Source organism: Leopardus geoffroyi, chromosome D2, assembly GCF_018350155.1.
Source record: "Leopardus geoffroyi isolate Oge1 chromosome D2, O.geoffroyi_Oge1_pat1.0, whole genome shotgun sequence".
Taxonomy (NCBI): domain Eukaryota; kingdom Metazoa; phylum Chordata; class Mammalia; order Carnivora; family Felidae; genus Leopardus; species Leopardus geoffroyi.
In genome coordinates, this window is record NC_059334.1 from 30,465 (window position 1) to 50,182 (window position 19,718).

General features: G+C 42.5%; 1 long non-coding RNA gene across 2 annotated transcripts in view; it reads left to right on the plus strand.

The window, feature by feature from the left end:
- Positions 1 to 477: 477 nt before the first annotated feature.
- The window catches only part of LOC123576372, a 109,469-nt gene continuing 90,228 nt past the window's right edge, over positions 478 to 19,718 (plus strand). For both annotated transcript variants that reach the window (XR_006701335.1, XR_006701337.1), the window contains exon 1: positions 478 to 1,016. This is a non-coding gene — a long non-coding RNA (uncharacterized LOC123576372). The remainder of the gene's footprint in view (positions 1,017 to 19,718) is intronic.

Below are 19,718 nucleotides of genomic sequence, written 5' to 3' on the forward strand. Positions count from 1 at the left end.
CTGTCTCTTGTATCCCTAGGACACATTCATTCCATAGCTGGAAGCCGGTATCTCTCTCTCAAAGGTGTGCATTCTTTATCTAACCTAAACACTTAGGTGGTCAACACAATGACCTCTTGTTCAGCATGTGTAAGTTGGCAGTCTATTTTTCTGGGAACATTGCTGAAAGCATTACAAATGATGCCATTACGTTAATAAATTTGGTTTCATTCTTCACTCACAAGAAAGGAGAAGAAAAAGATTTCTTTGTGCCCTAGGCCCTGTCACTAAGATCCTTCCCAGTGTAGAGAACAGGCTTAGTTGCCCAGAGCACCTTCGGTCCCTCAGCTGAGCCACCAGGGTCTTCAACATTGCAGGAATTCCCATGGTGGCCAGCAGAGAGAGCTCGAGCACCACACACCCGGAGGCGCTGGTTCCTCTGCCGAGGCAGTGATGGCCAGCAGAGGGCTCACCATCGGCTTTTCTGACCCAGGGCACTTCAGAGCAGGAAGGGCTTCTATTTATTCCAGAGAGCCCAGCGCCTCTGCTGCTGCCTCAGGACAGAGAGCAGAGCTGCCTTTCCAGCGTGTTCTGCCGCCCACCCCAGGGGAGACCTGGGGAGCTTTGCAGCAACTTGGCATCTCCTGAGGCCCACAGAGTATCTGCTTGTTGTACTGAGTGCTGAGGAGGGGGCGCTGGGTGGCTTCCCTGGGCAAGCTGGTTGCTGAGCTGCACAGGCACTTGCATTTTCTGGGCTGTTCCCGTGTTTCATTCCTCCACTTCCTGGACGGTATTTGAGCAAGACATATTTTACTAAAGAGCTTGTGGATTGCGGGGTCCCACGACATCACCTCATCGATGCAGTCGATGGTTTGCTCCAGATTCAGGCTTGTTTCCGGGAAGAAGCCCTGACAGAAGTTCAGAAGAACGGGAGCTGCATTCCGTTAGGACGTGAATACATGAAATGCTCCTCTCACGACCTTCTAGAAGAATGAGCTGGGACCCAGTTTCTGAGTCTGCTGGAACCAGAGACCGAGGTAAGGGCACAAACTGCCCCCACATCATACATGCTTTTTTAAAAATTTCATGGTTATTTTTCCAACCTAGTGAACTGATTGAAAACTACAGAAAACCTGGTAGGTAGGTGTCATTAACCTTATGTTATCTTCTAATTTAAATTCCAGTGAGTGAAGACACAGTGTAATATTAGTTTCAGGTGTCCAATATAGAGCAACCCTTCCACACGTCACCCGGAGCTCATCCCAGGTGCACTTCTTAATCCCCAGCAGCTGTTTCACCCATTCCCTCACCTCACTGTGGAAGCCCTCAGTTTGTTTCCTCGTTAAGAGTCTGTTTGTTTGTCGCTGTGTCCTTCACTGCCCCTGCCTTTGTTTTGTTTTATTTCCATGTGTTAGTGAAATCATCTGGTATTTGTCTTTCTCTGACAGGCTCTTTTTCACCCAGCATAACATACTGTCACTCCTCCACCTCGTGGCAAATGACAAGATTTCATGTTTTTATGGCTAAATAATATTACATTCCATATACTACATCTCAACTTATTCATCACTTGATGGATGCTTGGGAAGTTTCCGTAATTTGGCTGTTGTAGAAAATGCTGCTGTAAACATCATGGTGCATGTATCCCTTTTAGGAATTATTTTTGTATTCTTTGTGTAAATACCTCGTAGTGAAACTGCTGGATCTTAAGGTAGTTCCTTTTCCATTTTTTTTGATGAATCTCCATGAAGTTTTGCAGTGTGGCTGCACCAGTTTGCATTCCTACCCACAGTGCAAGAGGGATTCTCTTTCCTCACATCCTTGGCAACACCTGCTGTTTCATCATTCATTGATTTCAGTCATTCTGACAGATGTGATGTGTTATCTCATTGTACTTTTGAATTGTATTTTCCTGAAGATCAGTATTGTTGGGCATCTTTTCATATGTTTCTTGGCCATGTGTATGTCTTCCTTGGGAAAATGTACATTCGTGTCTTCTGCCCATTTTTAATTGGATTTTTCCTTTTTTGGGTGCTGTATGACTTTATATATTTTGGACAGTAAACCTTTATCAGATGTCGTTTACAAATATTATTCTGTAGGTGTTTTAGTTTTGTTGATTATTTCCTTTGTGACAGAAGCTTTTTATTTTTATGAAGTCCCATTATTTTTGGTTGTGTTTCCCTTAACTCAGGAGATATATCTACAAAGATGTTTGTACAGCCAATGTCAAATAAGATACTGCCTGTGTTAATTATCCTCTGGGATTTTTATGGTTTCAGGTTTCACACATAGGCCTTTATCCATGTTGGATTTATTTTTGTGTATGTTGTAAGGTAGTCTGTTGTTGGTCTTGTTTTGTTTTGTAGGTTGCTGTCTAGTTTTTCCAAATCCATATGTTGAGGAGATTTTTTTTTAAGTTTGTGTATTTATTTTTGAGAGACAGAGAGAATGCAGAAGAGGGGCAGAAAGAAATGGGGATTGAGAATCCACACATGCTCTGCACTGCCCTGAGATCATGACCTGAGCTGAATCCACAATCACATGCTTTACAGCCACCCATGTGTCCCAAGACTATCTTTTTTTTTCCATTGGATATACTTTCCTGCTTTGTTGAGAATTAATTGACCATATAGGTTTGAGTTCACTTCTGCGTTTCCGTTCTATTGATCTCTGCGTTTGTGTGTAGTTGTTGTTGTCGCTGTTGTTGTTGTTGTTGTTGTTTTTTGCCAGGACCATGCTGTTCTGCTCAATACAGCTTTTTAATATAACCTGAAGTCTGGAATTGTGATGCCTCCAGCTTTAGTTTTCTTCTTCAATTTTGTTTTTGCTGTTTGGAGTCTTTGTCGTTCCATACAAATCTTGGGATTATTTGTTGTAGTTCTGTGACAAATGTTTTTGTTAGTGTGATAGGGATTTCATTACATATGTAGATTGTTTTCAGGAGTGTGGACATTTTAACAGTATTTTATGCTTCCCATCCATGAGGGTGAAATATGTTTCCTTTTCTTTGTGTCCTCTTCCATTTCTTTCATCAGTGTTTCACAGCCTTTAGAGTACAGGTCTTTCACCTCTTTGGTTAGGTTCATTCTAGGTATCTTGGGGTATTTGGTGCAACTGTCAACGGGATGGATCCCTTACTTTCTCTTTCTGTTAATTCATCACTCGTCTATAGAAATGCCATAGATTTATGTACATTGATTTCTGTATATTGTGATTTGTCGAATTCATATATCAATCCTAGCAATTTTCATTGGAGTCTTTCATGTTGTTTATAGAGAGCATCATGTCAGTTCCAAACAGCGAAAGTTCTAATTCTTCCTTGCCATTTTGGATGCCTCATTTCCTTTTTTGTCTGATTGCTGTGGCTAGGACTTCCTGTACTATGTGGAATAATAGTGGTGACAGGGGTCATCCCTGTCTTGTCCCTGACATTGGAGGAAACACTTTCAATTTTTCCCCATTGAGGATGAGCTGAGCTGTGGGTTTTTCCTAGATGACCTTTATATGTGTAGGTAGGTTTAGTCCAAATGTACTTTGCTGAGAGTTTTTATCATGAATGGGTGTGACATTTTGTCAAATGGTTTTCCTGCATCTGCGAAAAGCATCATATTGTTCTTCTCCTTTCTTCTATTACTGTGGTGCATCATGTTGATTGATCTGTGAATGTGGAGCCACCCTTGCAGCCCGGGAATATATCCCAGTTGATTATGGTAAATGATTCTATTAATGTATTGTTGACTTTAATTTGAAGGTATTTTAATGAGAATTTGTGCATACATACTCTCAGGCTATTGGTCTGCAGTTTTATTTTAAAATTTTTTTAACATTTTTTTAAATGTTTATTTCTTTCCTTAGAAAGAGTACATAAAAGTGAGGGAGGGGCAGAGAGACAGGGAAAGAGAGAATCCTGGCCATGCTCCACACTGTCAATGCACGGTCCAATGTGGGACTCGAACCCATACACCGCAAGATAATGTCCTAATCCAAAATTAAGAGTTGGACAGTAAACCGACTGAGCCACACAGGTGCCCCGGAAGTTTTCGGTTTTAGTGGAGGCTTTATCTGGTTTTGGTATCAGGGTAATGATGGCCTCATGAGATGAATTTGGAAGTTTTCCTTCTTTTTTATTTTTTGTAATAATTCGTGGAGAATACATATTACCTCTTCCTTAAATGGTTGATAGAATTCATCAGTGAAGCCCTCTGGCCCTGAACTCTTGTGTTGGGGGGAGATTTTTTTTTTCTTACTGATTTGATTTCTTTCTGTTTTCAGATTTTACATATCTTCCTGTTTCAGTTTTGGTAATTTTTGTGTTTCTAGGAATTTGTCCATTTTTCTCAGAGTGTCCAATTTGTTGCATATAGTTTTTCATAATATTATCTTCTAACTGTATTTTTGTAGTGTTGACTGTTGTTTCTCCTTTCTTATTTGTGATTTTATTTATTTGAGTCCTTTCTCTCTTCTTTATGAAAATTCTGCCTAGGAGGTTTTCATGTTGATTAGTTTTCAAGGAACCAGCCCCTGGTTTCATTGATTTGGTCTAGTGTCTTTTTGGTTTGTATATCCCTTATTTCTGCCTTAATCTCTATCATTTCCTTCCTTCTGCTGTTCTTCTCATTCCTTTAGTTGTAAGTTAGGAGGGTTTGAGATTTTTCTTGCTCTTTAAGGTAGGCTTATATTGCTATATTCTTCCATCTTAGATTGCTTTTGCCGCATTCCAAAGGGTTTTACCAGTGTATTTTCATTTTCATTAGTTTCAGTGTATTTTCTCATTGATTTCCTGTTTGACCCATTCATTTCGTAGCATGTTATTTAACCTCCCTTTATTTGTGGCCTTTCCCCCTTTGTGTGTGTGTGTGTGTGTTTGTGTGTGTGTGTGTGTGTGTGTGTGTGTGTGTATGAGTGTGGTTAACTTCAAGTTTCCTAGCTTTGTGGTCAGAAAAGATGCTTGGTCTGATATCTGTCCTTGGGTACCTGTTGAGGCCTAATTTGTGACGTAGTATGTGATCATTTCTGGAGAATGCCCCATGTGTGCTTGAAAAGAATGTGTACTCTGCCATTTTAGTATGGAGTGTTCTGAATATATCTGTTGAATGCATCTGGTCCAGTGTGTCATTCAGAGCCATTGTTTCCTTGTTGATTTTCTGTTTACAGGTTCTGTCCATTGATGTGACTGATGTGTTAAAGTCCTCTATTATCGTTATATTATTATAAATTCCTTTGTGGTTTTGTTAATTTCTTTTATATTGGTGATTGCATATTGGGTGCATCAAAATTTCCAATCATTGGATCTTTTTGTTTGGTTATCCCCTTTAGTATGAGATAGTGTCTATCTTCACCTCTTGTTACAGCTTTATTTATTTTTTTAATATAAGTCTTAGTTGACATATAGTGCATTCTCTGTTTCGGGAGTAGAATCCAGTGATTCATCCCTTACATACAACACCCAGTACTCATGACAATAAGTGCTCTCCTTAATACTCATCCTCCATCTAGCCCAGCGCCGACACATCTCCCTCTATCAACCCTCACTTTTTTTCTCTACGGTTAAGAGACTCATGTGGTTTGTTACCACTCTTCTCTTTTCCTGCCCCCTTCCCATGTTTTCATCTGTTTTGTTTCTTAAATTCCACATGAGTGAAATCATATGTGTCTTTCACTGATTGGCATATTTCACTTAGCATAATACATTCTAGGTCCATCCACATCGTGGCAAGTGGCAGGATTTCATTCTTTTTGAAGCTGAGTTACATTTCATTGTATATACATATGTATATATGTATGTATATATGAGCATACACGTGAGTACATATGCGTATACATGCACACACACACACACACACACACACACACCACAAGTTCTTTATACCTTCATCAGTTGATGGATACTTGGGCTTTCTCCATAGTATGGCTACTGTTGATAATGCTGCTATAAATATTGGGTGTATGCAATTTTACTACTAGGTATTGACCCAAAGGGTACCAAACTACACTCTCGGTTTTAAAGTTTATTTTGCCAAATATAAGTATTGCTACTGGCTTTCTTTTACATTACTGTCATGATAAATGTTTTTTCATTCCCTCCTTTAAAAGGCAGGTGACATGTGTCCAAATAAGGCTTTGTAGGCAGCATCTAGATAGACCTTGTTTTTTTTTTTTGTTTGTTTCTTTGTTTTTTTTTTTTTTGTCCATTCTGACACCCTATCCTTGTCTTTTGATTGGAGCATGTAGTCGGTTTACATTCAGAGTAATTATTAATAGGTACATATTTAATGACATTCTACTAGTTGTTTTGCCATTGTTTCTTGATGTTTTCTCTGATCCTTTCTTGTCTGTAACACTTTTGGTCTTTCATTTCCACTCCAAGAGTCTGATTTAAATATTATTTTCTTTTGACTGGTAGTACATTTCTTTACTTATTTTTATACTTCTTCTTTGTTAAAATTTAAGCCCAAGTTAGTTACCTTATAGTGGAATACAGTTTCAGGATTAGAATTTAGTGATCCATCAATTACAAAATATATCCAGTACTCATCCCAAGTGCCTGCCCCCCGAGTGCCCATCACCTATTTAGCCCATACCCCTGTTCAGAAACCTTTCTGGAGTCCTGAGCTTCTTCCCTCTATTTAACAGTCTCTTATCATTTGACTCCCTCTCTGTTTGTATCTTATTTTTGCTTTCCTTTCACTATGTTCATCAGTGTATTAAATTCCACAGATGAGAGAAATCATATGATGTGTGTCTTTCTCTGAGATATTATGGTTAGCATAATAAAGTCTGGTTCCATCCACCTTGTTGCAAATAGCAAGATTCCACTCTTTTTGATTGCCGAGTAATATTCCACTGTATGAATATACCACATCTTCTTTATCCATTCATCTCTCAATGGTCATTTGGGCTCTTTGCATAATTTAGCTATTGTTGATAATGCTGCTATAAACATTGGAGTGCATGTGCCTCTTCAAGTCTGCGTTAGTGTATCCTTTGGATAAATGCCTATTAGTGCAATTGCTGGGTCGTAGTGTAGTTCTTTTGTTGATTTTTGTAATGAATCTCCATACTATTTTCCAGAATAGCTACACCACTTTGCATTCCCACCAGCATTGCAAAAGTGTTCCCTTTTTCTGCATCCTTTCCAACATCTGTCGTTTCCTGAGATGTTAATTTTAGCCATTCTGATAGGCGTGAGGGGACATCTCATTGTGGTTTTGATTTGTATTTCACTTATGACGAATGAAGTTGAGCATCTTTTCATGTATGACCAATCTGGATGTCATCTTTGTTAAAGTGTCTCTTCATGTCTTTTGCCCATTTCTTCACTGGGTTATTTGGTTTTTGGGTGTTGAGTGTGATATGTTCTTTATAGATTTTGCACAGTAACCCTTTATCTGATATGTGACCTGAAAATATCTTCTCCCATTCCATTAAGTTTCCTTTTAGTTTTGTTGATTGTGTCCTTTCCTGTGCAGAAGCTTTTTATCTTGAGGTCTCAATAGTTCCTTTTTGTTTTTATTGCCCTTGTTTCTGGAGACTTGATAAGAAAGATGGTGCTGCAGTCAGGATCAAAGAGGCAGGTTGCCTTTTCTCTCCTCTAGGATTTTGATGGTCTCCTGTCTTACACTTAGATCTTTCATTCATTTTGAGGTGTGTGTGTGTGAGAGAGAGAGAGAGAGAGAGAGAGTCAGAGAGAGAGAGAGAGAGAGAGAGAGAGAGAGACAGGGAGAGACCCAGAGGTTTAAGAACATAGTCCAGTTCATTCTTCTCACTGTCCATTTTTCCCAGTACCATGTGCTGAAGAGACTCTTTTTTTTCTTTGGATATTCTTTCCTGTTTTATCAAAGCTTAGTCGGCCATAATTTTGAGGGTCCATTTCTGGGTTCCCTATTCTGTTCCTTTGATCTATGTGTCTGTTTTTGTGCCCGTCCCATACTGTCTTGATGATTGCAGCTTTCTGATGCACCATAAAGTCTAGAATTGTAATGTCTCCAGGTTTGTTTTTTTCTTTTTCAACATTACTTTGGCACTTTGGGGTCTTTTCTGGTTCCATACAAATTTTAGGATTGTTTGTTCTAGCTCTGGAAGAAAGCTGGTGTTATTTTGATAGGAATTACATTGAATTTGTCCATTGTTTTGGGTAGGATTGACATTTTAACAATATTTGTTCTTCTAATCCATGAGCATGGGATGTTTTTCCATTTCTTTGTGTCTTCTTCAACTTCTTTCATAGATGTGGTGTGGTTTCTTCTTTTAATTTTTTTAATGTTTATTTATTTTTCAGAGTGAGCGAGTGAGCAAGAGCCCATGAGCAGGGGAGAGGCAGAGAGAGGGATACACAGAATCTGAAGCAGGCTCCAGGCTCCAAGCTGTCAGCACAGAGCCCATCACAGGACTCAAACCCACAAACGCGGGATCATGTCCTGAACGAGGTTGGCACTTAAACGACTGAGCCACCCAGGCACCCCTCTATTGTTTTAACGTACTGATCTTTTACCTCTTGGGTTAGATTTATCCCTGGGTATTTTATGCATTTCAGTCCAGTTGTAAATGAGATCAATTCCTTAATTTTCTTTCTGTTGATTCATTATTGGTGTATAGAAATGCAATCAACTTCTGTATGTTGGTTTTATATTCTGAGACTTTCCTGAACTCCTGTATCAGTCCTAGAAGTTTTTTGGTGGAGTCGTTTGGATTTTCCACGGAGAGTATGATATCTGTGAGGAGGGAAAGTTTGACCCCTCCTTGCCAACTTGGACACCTTGTATTTCTTTTTGTTGTCTGATTGCTGAGGCTAGGACTTCCAACAGAATGGTGAATAACAGTGCTGAGAATGGACATCCCTGTCGTGTTCCTGACCTTAGGGGGAAAGCTCTCAGTTTTTCCCCATTGAAGATGTTATTAGCTGTGGGACTTTCGTATCTGGACATTCTCACATTGAGGCACGATCCTTGTATCCCTCCTTTCATGAGGTTTTTTTTTTTTTTTTTCATCAAGAAAGGCTGCTGCTACATTTTGTCAAACGTTTATTCTGTAACTATTGAGAGGATCATGTGGTTGTTATCCTTTCTTTTATCAATGTGACATATCACATCAGTTGATTTGCAGATATTGAATCAGTTGTGCATCCCAGGAATAAAATCCACCTCATTGTGCTGAATAATTCTTTTTATGTGTTGTTGGATCCAGTTTGCTACTTTTTGTTGAGAATTTTTGCATCCAGGGTCATCAGGGAAATTGGCCTGTAGTTTTCCTTTCTGGTGGGGTCTTTGTCCACTTTGGACTCAAGGCCATGCTGGCCTCATAGAATGAGTTTGGAAGTGTTCCCTCCATTTTTCTGCCCATGACCTTATCTTGTTCTTTCATTTGGGATGCCTTCCTCTTGTCTTGGAATTTTGGTTGAGTATTTGCCATCTCTGTGTTACCAAAGCTCATTGTGTTACCTGCCTGTGAGTTGAATGGTTTTATGAAGAGGAGGTCATCCAATGTCCAGGGCTGGGCACATCACGGAGTGTTTGTGGTGTGTGTTGCATGCACTGTTTTGTGTTCTGGTTGCACTATCCTTCAGGTCAGTTGTATGGGAAAGGTAGGGTCCTTGGCCAGAATGTGGTGAGTCTTATCTAGGTCTGCTCTGATCTGCTTGCTAAATGAGACTTGAAACGACTGCTACTAGAAGTGAAGCCCTGCACAACTCTTTGGTCAAGAGAGGTGGTGTGGTCATGGGCTTCACCTGGTCTTCTGTGGAAGGGGCCAGCTCCATTGGGACTGAGGCAACCCTGAGTGACCTAGAAGACCAGTCTTGCCAGAGCACAGGAAGGTGGGGTTGGTGTAAGCAGCTTAGGCAGCCAGTGTGGGAACTGCCTTGTTTCCAGCAGACGGCTCTGTGTTAATGCTGGGGGGCAGGGGGCAGGGGGCAGAGCAGGGAAATAGCCCCACCCAGCTCCGCTGTCCTAGCTCTTTGTCCCCTCATTGTGAACACTGCTTCTCAGGGATGTTCTCCACGATGAGTGTATAATCTCCCCCACTGTGTGCACCAGGCTTTGTACAGATCACTGTTTCCATGCCATCTGCCTGCAAGTTGTTTGCTGCCTTCTCTTCAGGAGTAGGCTGGTGCCCTCGGGGCTGTGTCCCAGCCAAGGCTTCTAACCTTTGAAACTCCACAGTCTCGGGGTGCCTGGACGGCTTGCTTAAGTGTCTGACTCTTGATCCTGGATCAGATCATGACCTCTTGGTCGTGGGATTCTCTCTTTCCCTCTTGTCCTGCCCCTCCCTTGCGTGTGCTCTCTTTCTCTCTCTCTCTCTCTCTCTCTCTCTCTCTCTCTCTCTCAGAATTAATAAACTTAAAAAAATTAGTGGCATGGAATACCTTATTTAGGGAAGACTGCCTCTCTGAGGGGAATGGCAAGGATCTATGAGCTATTTCCAGCACTGGCTAGGAAATTCTTTGCTGACTGGTTAAAGGTTACATTCCTACAGGAATGAAATTAGGTTTAGTGACATGTGGCCTTAACGTAAGTAACTCCATGATGGGCCTGTGATTTTTCTTAACATTCCAAAGCCAAATTTTATGTATACATTTTTTATTAAATGTATAGCCCTAAATAATATTTTAGCCATCTACTGCCGGCCCAATGATCATATCCTGTGAAACTGTAACTCTCTCCTGATCATAGAGGAAGATAAACTCTGTGGCTCTAAGATCTTTGTGGCTCTAAGTTACTTTGATCTGTGTTACTAAGATCTTTGTGAGTCTATGTTACTCTTGGTCTTTCGATGTCTTTCACCCAGGGATCCCTAGCGAGGTTGCTGAGCCATCATTTAGGCACAGAAACACACTTTCCAAGTCACCTCTCCCTAAAGCGTTGCCTTTCCCTGTGGTACTTCCGGGACTTACCCTTTGGCAAGTCACATATCCTCATGCAAACCTGTCAAAGTGGACCACAAAAATATGCTTGCTTGTGACTGCCACTTCATGGTCACATCTTATCCTTCTGAAACCCCTTGAATTCCCTATTGTTCTTCCAGTCTTTGGATATCTCTTTGATTTGGAAACATTTGATTCTCTTGTATTCCTGATAAAAAAATATGTGTGAAAATATTAAACCAAGGATTCTTTACAATCAGTGAGCCAGTCACAATGATTCATCTGGCCATGTGTACATTTTTAGTTTTCACAATGTTCAGGCATGAAGTGAAGTATATCCTGTAATATCTGAGTATCATTCATTATCTAGGATAACCACGTTTATGGAAAGCCATTCAATGACATGCTCGTTCAAGATCAGAGAAACACTTAATTTACATACCACATAATACAGTGGTATACACATGCATTATTATCTTAAAATATGTAAAGTAGATGTTTCTATGAAGTGTTTATCATGCATTCAGTTTTATCTACCATGAATGCTGTTGTTTAAACAATAGTAAGAACAACAAGAATAGGTACATGTCCATCACTAGTAACTAATATTAGAACTAATCATATAATATCATGTGTTGCAAACATAAAACCATGATTACTAATAATCTTTTCATTTGTGATGGGTTTCTAGTTACCAGAAAAATTGGGAAGATATTATTGAGTCTCTACATACAACAGACTGTTTTCTGACTATTGATATTATATGAGTTGATACATGATCACAATCAATATCCTGTGAGATATGGTAGTATTAACTAAAGTTTATATTTGTATTCAGATTTCTTCGGGTTTAACTTCTGTCCCAGACTCATCCCAGCTGGCACGTTACAGTCATCCTGTCTCTTAGGCTCCACATGGCCATGACAAATTTTAGATTTTTCCATATTTTACATAATCTGCAAAGTTTTGAGTGTACGTGTGTAGAATATATTTTGTAGAATGATCCTTGGTTTGGATATGTCTAACGTTTGTTCAAATGCTTAGGCCAGAGTTACCATGTTTTGGAGCAGAAGATCCAGAGGCATAACGCCATCCATAATTACCACTTCACATAAAGGTTGTTCACTCTGATGATTGGGGTCTTTTGTGGTTCCATACACATTTTAGGACTGTTCTAGTTCTGTGAAAAATGTTGTTGGTATTTTGATGGAAATTGCATTAATTGTGTCAATTGCTTTGCTAAGCATAGACATTTTCACTGTATTTGTACTTCCGACCCATGAGTATGGAATGTCCTTCCATTTCTTTGTGTCATCTTGAATTTCATCACTGTTTTATACTTTTCAGAGTATAGGTCACTCACCACTTTGGTTAGATTTATTCATAGATATCTTATTATTTGGTGTACAAGTGTAAATAGGACTGTTTTCTTAATTTCTATTTCTACTGCTTCAGTATTGTGTTCTACAAATACAACAGATTTCCGTACAGTGATTTGTATCCAGTGACATTGCTGAATTCATTCTAGCAGTTCTATCAGTTATTGGGTGGACTCTTTAGGGCTTTCTATATATAGTGTCATGTAATCTGCAAAGTGTTAAAGTTTCACTTCCTCCACATTTGGAGTTGTTTTTATTTTATTTTAGATTAGTTTAGATTAGTTTAGTTTAGTTTAGTTTAGTTTGTCTGCTGGCTGTAGCTAGGACTTCCAGTAATTTATTAAAAGTGGGAAGAGTAAACATCCTTGTCTTCTTCCTGACCTTACAGGAAAACCTCTCAGATTTTCCCCATTAAGGTTGATTATAACTGCAGGATTTTCATAGATAACCTTTATTACATTGATGTATGTTTCCTGTAAACCTAGTTTAGGGGGTTATAATCCTGAGTGGATGTTTTACTTTGTAAAATGCTCCTTTATGCATGTATTGAAATGACAGCATGGTTCTTTTCTTTTAAAGTTTATTAATCTTGAGAGAGACAGAGTGTAAGCAGGGGAGAGGCAGAGAGAGAGAGGGAGACACAGAATTCGAAGGAGGCTCTTGGCTCTGAGCTTTCAGCACAGAGTCTGACACGGGACTCGAACTCACGAATTATGAAGTCATGACCTGAGCTGATGTCAGACTGTTAAAGGATTGAACCACCAATGTGCCCCGTTCATATGGTCCTTATCCTTTCTCCTGTTGATGTATTGTGTCACATTGGTTGATATGCAAATATTGAACCACCTTTGCAGCTTGGGAATAAATCCCACTGAATTGTTGGATATATTTACACTTGTTATATCTTCTTTTTGGATTGTACCCTTTACTGTTATACAGTGTCCTCCTCTGTCTCTTGTTATGTACTTTTTTTAAGTGTATTTTTCTCTGATACAAGTATTGCTACTCCAGGTTTCATTTGACATTAATGTGTGCAATGTTTCCCTATCCCCTCACTATCATTCTTGAGGTGTAAAGTGGGTCACTTATAGGCATATAAATCTGTTTTTGCATTCATTCTTACACCCTATGTCTCTAGGTTGGAGCATTCTCTCCATTTACCTTCAAAGTAATGATTGATATGGATGTACGTATTGCCATTTTATTGCCTGTTTTGCTGTGGTTTCTAATGTTTTTCTCTGATCCTTTCTTGCCTTTCTTTAATGTTTTGCTTATTTTCTTTAGTGATATATTTTGATTTCCTTATCTCTATTCTTAGCATATTTATGATTGGTTTTAGTATATGGTTACTGTTAGGTGTTTATATAACCTCTTTTGCATTTAGCAGTTTGTATTAAGTTGATGGTCATTTACCTTCGCACCCATTATTTTCTCCTCCCTAGGTTTTTGGTAGGCGTTATTACAATTCAAATTCATTTCTCTGAGATCCTTAACTGATTTTTTTGCAGACATATTCATTTTTTACTTGATTTGTGTCTTCTACCTCTAGACTGTCACTGTTGGTCTCTCCTTTCCACTCAAAGAATCCCTCTTAATATTTCTTGCAGGAAGGGTTTAGTGGTACAAACTCCTTTAGTTTTCGTTTGGGAAAGTCTGTGTCTCCTTCCATTTTGAAGGATAGCCTTGCTGGATAGAATATTGTTGACGGCTGAATTTTCCACTCAGCACTTTGAATATGTGATGTCACTAGCTTCTGGCTTGCCAAGTTTCTGTTCAGAAACCGGGTAGCTCCCCTTATGGGTCTTCCCTTCTAAGTTAAGGTCTTTTGTCTTGCTGCTTTTAAGAGTTTTTCTTTACTCTCACTGTAATTTGCAAGTTTGGTTACATTATGTTTGTGTGTTGGCCTGATTTTGTTGATGTTGATGGGAGTTCTTTAGTCTCCTGGATGTGGATATTTGTTTCCCTCCCCCAATTAGGGACGTTTTCAGCTATTATTTCCTCAAATAAATTTTCAACCCCAAATTCTCTTCCTTCTGGGAGTCCTACAATATGAATATTATTATCTGTCTTGCAGTCACTGAGTTCCCTTAGTCTCATCTCACGTTGCAGAATTCTGTGCTCTCTCTTTGGTTCAGTGTGATTAATTTCCATCACTCAGTCTTCGAGGTCACTAGTTTGTTCAGCTGCTTCTTCCATCCCTCTGTTCATTCCAGCTAGCTTGTTTCCCCTTTATTGTGTCCTCAATGTATACTGTGTTATTTTTTATCTCTATGTCAGGGGTCTCACTCTTCTACTCATTTCACAACTCCAGTGAGTATCCTTGTGATCATTGCTTTAAATTCAGTATCAGGTATGTTATTTATATCTCTTTGGCTTAGATCTCTCACTGTGACTCTGACTAGGTCTTTCATTGTGGGTAAACATCTCTGTGTGTCCATTTTGTCTGTCTCTCGGGCTCTATTTCTCTGTGTTAAGAAAGTCAGCTGTGCCTCTTGATCTTGAAATTAACGACGGTATGAAAAAGAGGTCCCGGATTCCTCAATAGTTCACGTATCCACTTATAGGACCTGGACCTTCAGGAGGATATCGCATGGGTATTGCTCATTCCATGCTGTTGTGTCTGTGTTACTTTTCCTTTTAGTGTAGATGTCCGCACTGATTGCGTGCCTGTTGTGGGCTGTGCTTACACTCAATAGTGTCAGTGGGACTCAGGCAAGCCAGCTGTGAGGTAGTATGCCCGCTGAATAACTTGGGACCAGTGCAGGAGTGTTAGCAAAATTGCACAGGGCTACTAGTCCTATGCCAGATTTTCCAATGTCCTTTGGTGCCTGGGGGCTGTAAACCAGTGGTGGAAGCTAGGGACTTGAGGATATGCACAGAGCATGTCTGTGCCTGGGGATATGTGGCTGGGTGTGACAGATGAGGTTGCCTAGATAGGCACAGCTGGGTGAGGTGCAGATGTGCACAGCGTGCTGTGGCAGCTATGCATGCAGCTTGTTGGATAGGGTGCCCTTGTGGTTTTAAGAATGTTTGCCCCGAGACCAGCAGACTTGGTGTGGTGAGTCCTCCTGTGAACCCTTGGGACTGGCGTGCTGCTAACGGGTTAGTTAGCAAGTGTCTGTGCAGCCTCACCCTCTGGTGGGTGCTTCTATGCTTATCCTGGGAGGCTGGGGGAGAAGAATGGTGTCTGTGAGCTCCCTCATTGTTGGAGAAGTCCCCCAACACACTCAGTAATCAGCATGAATGCATCTGTCTCCTGTTGCCTCTGCATTGTGTAAAATGCCATGTTTACATTGCCTCTCTACACAGGCAGGTACCTGGCTATCACTCATCCTCCTATATCATCCAGTGCTGGGCCGGCTGACCTCCAAACCTCCAGGATCTAAACTCAAGGGAATTCAACCCCTCTGGGTTTTAATGCCAAACGTTATGGAGATTAGTCTTCACTGTGTGAGCTCCATGGTGTGAGGGCTCACGTTCTGCCCATTCTGCAGGCAGCCAGACTCTACCTTTCTGACCTTCGTAACCTTTCTGATGCAGGTTCTCTCTATTTAGGTGTGGAGTTTCTTCTGCCAGTCTTTAGATTGCTCTCTGGTTCATGGACTTGGATGTGGATATTATGTAGTTGAATACATGGGACAAGGTGAGCTCAGGATCCGCTTACTCTTCTATTATTAATTTTTTAAATGTCTTATTATTTTGGATTTTTGAGACATGGGCAGGCAGACTCATATCACCAATGCACTTCAGGATTTTAAAGGAACTTTGCAACATTTGCTTCTAGTATTTTATGTTTTGAAACTATCTTTAATGAGGTATAATTTACATACAACAAAGCCTCAGGTTAAAGGGTATAATTTGATGAGACATGAGGGTACAGGACCATGGGTAGAGCACCATGAAATCACATATTTTCTCCCTAAACCTTTTATCACAATCCCTTTGTGTCTAACACTAATGTTGCTTTTGAAGTAAGGACTACTTTTTTTTTTCTTTTTACTTTTTCAGATATTTCCTAGGTGTCTGAAAGCCTGCATTGAGCTGAGCCTTAAGAGAGAAGTTTGCATTTCAGTTTTGAGAGTAGACAGCCAGTCCAAGAAAGCCTTGTAATTGGCTCTTAGATTTAAGTTGTGAGAGATTGTGGATGCCTTGAGTGTGCCTGGATCTAGATGTCGGCCTTGTTCTGAGAACAGGTGAGCTAAATACCTAACCTGAGTTTGAGCAAACTGTAGTTTTTATTTGGAGACTTTATGGGCATTTTAAAACCAAAAGTTTTCCCAGGGGGGTGCTGTCTTCGTGTGAAGAGGCATGAGCAGGGGAGCAGAGAAGCAAATCATCTACACATTGTAACAAAGTAGAGCCTGAAGAACGCTTTCCATCATCCAAATCAGCCTTTAAGGTTTGTGGGAAACATGAAGCACTCTGTGAAACCCAGGGAGGTTGCAGTCCAGATGTATTGTCGTTCCCTGCATGTGAAGGTAAAAAGATACTGGCTATCCTTATCAACTAGAATGCTAAACACTACACCACATGGGTCATGTAGAGTGAAAACTTTGCTTTCAGGAAGAGTGGATGTTGGTAGAGTGTGAGGTTTGGGAAGAAGGGGATGTCGAGGGATTACAGTGCTATCGATTTCTCAGAAGTCCTGGACAAAATACTATCCACAGCAGTTGGGTTTTCTCACAGGTATAATAGAGGTGTTATATGGACTACTGCAGAGGATCATGAGACCATGAGCCTTGTTACATTCTATTATGATGTTGATGCCTTGAAGGTCTTCTGAATTTAAAGTATATTAATACTAGGGAGAAGTTTTGCAAGATCAACTTGAATCTTGATGGGAGGTACACTGTGGATTCTGCCAATATCAGTTGAAGATTTTGCCCATAACGAGGATGGTAGCTGCTCCAATAGGAATAAATGATCAGTACCTCCAGACTCAGCTATAGGACCAGCACAGACATGGCACAGAAAAGGTGCCAAAGGATCATTTGTTTCCCCTTTTTGTTATTTTGGTTACTGTTGTCAAATTATAGGTCGAGGATCTCAAGTTCAGAGTATCTGCACGTTATTTTAGAAAATCCTTCAAAGGATCCTCTTGTAGAATAGAGATTCCTGGTCTCCTGAGGGAGGCATTCAATCAGTACTATCTTAAAGTTAGATCTATATTGTTAAAGAGAGGCACTGGAGTATGCAGTGCCGCGGGCTCTGGGTTCACTGCAGATTGCATTGCCGCGCCACTTGGTTCAATAGAGGCTGAAGTGCTGTGGGCAGTGGGTTCACTGGAGGCTGCAGTGTCAGGGGAACTGGGTTCACTGGAGGGTGCAGTGCCGTGGGCACTGGGTTCACTGCAGGCTGAAGTACACCGGTCACTGAGATAACTGTAAGCTGCCATGCTGCGGGCACTGGGGTCACTGGAGGATGCGGTGCATCAGGCACTGGCTTCACTGGAGCCTGCAGTGACACGGGCACTGGGTTCACTGAAGGCTGCAGTGCACCGGTCACTGAGATAACTGGAAGCTGCAGTGCTGCGGGCACTGTGTTCACTGCAGGCTGCATAGAAGTGGGAACTGGGTTCAATGCATGGTGCAGTGCCGCAAGCACTGGGTAACTGGAGGGTGCAGTGTGGCAGGCACTGCCTTCACTGGAGGGTGCAGTGCCGTGGGCAGTGGGTTCACTGGAGGCTGCAGTGCAGTGGGAACTGGCCTCACTGGAGGGTGCAGTGCCCCGGACACTGGGTTCACTGCAGGCTGCAGTGCACTGGTCACTGAGATAACTGGAAGCTGCAGTGCTACGGGCACTGGGGTCACTGGAGGAAGCAGTGCGTCGGGCACTGGCTTCACTGGAGGCTGCAATGATGCGGACACTGGGTTCACTTGAAGATGCAGTGCCGCGGACACTAGGTTCACTGCAGGCTGCAGTGCCTTGGGCACTGTGTTCGCTGCAGACTGCAATGCCGCAGGCAATGGGGTCACTGGAGGGTGCAGTGCCACGGGCACTTGGTTCACTGGAGGGTGCAGTGCAGCGGGCACTGCCTTCAATGGTAGCCGCAGTTCTGCGGGCAGTGGGTTCACTGGAAGCTGCAGTGCTTCCAGTGAAAAGTTCACTGGAGGCTGAGTGACTCCGGAAGTGGGTTCACTGGAGGCTGTAGTGCTTCGGTGTGTGGGTTCACTGGAGGCTTCAGTGCTCGGGCAGTGGGTTCACTGGAGGCTCCAGTGCCGAGGGCACTGGTTTCAATGGAGGATGCAGTGCCACGGGTACTGGTTTCACAAGAGGATGCAGTGCCACGGGCACTGGGTTCATTGATAGCTGCAGTGCCGTGGGCACTGGGTTCAATTGAGGCTGCAGTGCCTCGGGCACTGGGTTCACTGGAGTGTGCAGTGCCGCGGGCCCTGGATTCACTGCAGGTTGCATTGCCGCGGGCACTTTGTTCACTGGAGGCTGCAGTGCCTTGGGCACTGTGTTGACTGGAGGCTGCAGTGACGCAGACACTTGTTCACTGGAGGCTGCTGTGCCTCGGTCAGTGGGTTCACTGGAGGCAGCAGTACCTCGGTCAGTGGGTTCACTGGAGTATGCAGTCCCAGGAGCACACGATTCACTTGAGGCTCCAGTGCCACGGCCCCTGGGTTCACTTGAGACTGCAGTGCCTCGGGTAATGGGTTCACTGCAGACTGCAGTGCCGAGGGCACTGGGGTCACTGGAGGGTGCAGTGCCATGGGCACTGGGTTCACTGGAGTGGGCAGTGTTGCAGGTAGTGGGTCACTGGGGGCTGCAGTGCCATTGGCCGTGGGTTCACAGCAGGCTGCAGTGCCACGGGTACTGGGTTCAACGGAGTGTGTAGTGCCGCAGGATCTCTGTTCGCTGCAGGTTGCATTGCCACAGTCACTTTGTTCACTGGAGCCTGCAGTGCTGTGGGCACTGGGTTCACTGCACGCCAGTGTCCGGGGTACTGGGTTCAATGGAGGCTGCAGTGCTTGTCCACTGGGTTCACTGGAGGGTGCAGTGCAGCGGGCGTTGCCTTCACTGGAAGCTGCAGGGCCATGGACAGTGTGTTCACTGGAGGCTGCAGTGCAGTGGGAACTGGGGTCCCTGGAGGGTGCAGTGCTGGGGCACTGGGTTAACTGCAGGCTGCAGTGCACCGGTCACTGAGATACATGGAAGCTGCAGTGCTGTGGGCACTGGGGTCACTGGAGGATGCAGTGCGTAGGGCAGTGGCTTCACTGGAGGCTGCAGTGCCACGGACACTGGGTTCACTTGAGGCTGCAGTGCCACGGGAACTGGGTTCACTGCAGGCTGCAGTGCCATGGGTAGTGGGTTCACTGGAGGGCGCAGTGTTGCGGGCACTGGGTTCACTGCAGGGTGCAGTGCCTCAGGCACTGCGTTCACCTCAGGATGCAGTGCCACAGGAACTGGGTTCACTGCAGGCTGCAGTGCCACAGGCAGCGGGTTCACCGGAGGCTGTAGTGCTGTGGGCACTGGGTTCACTGGAGGCTGCATAG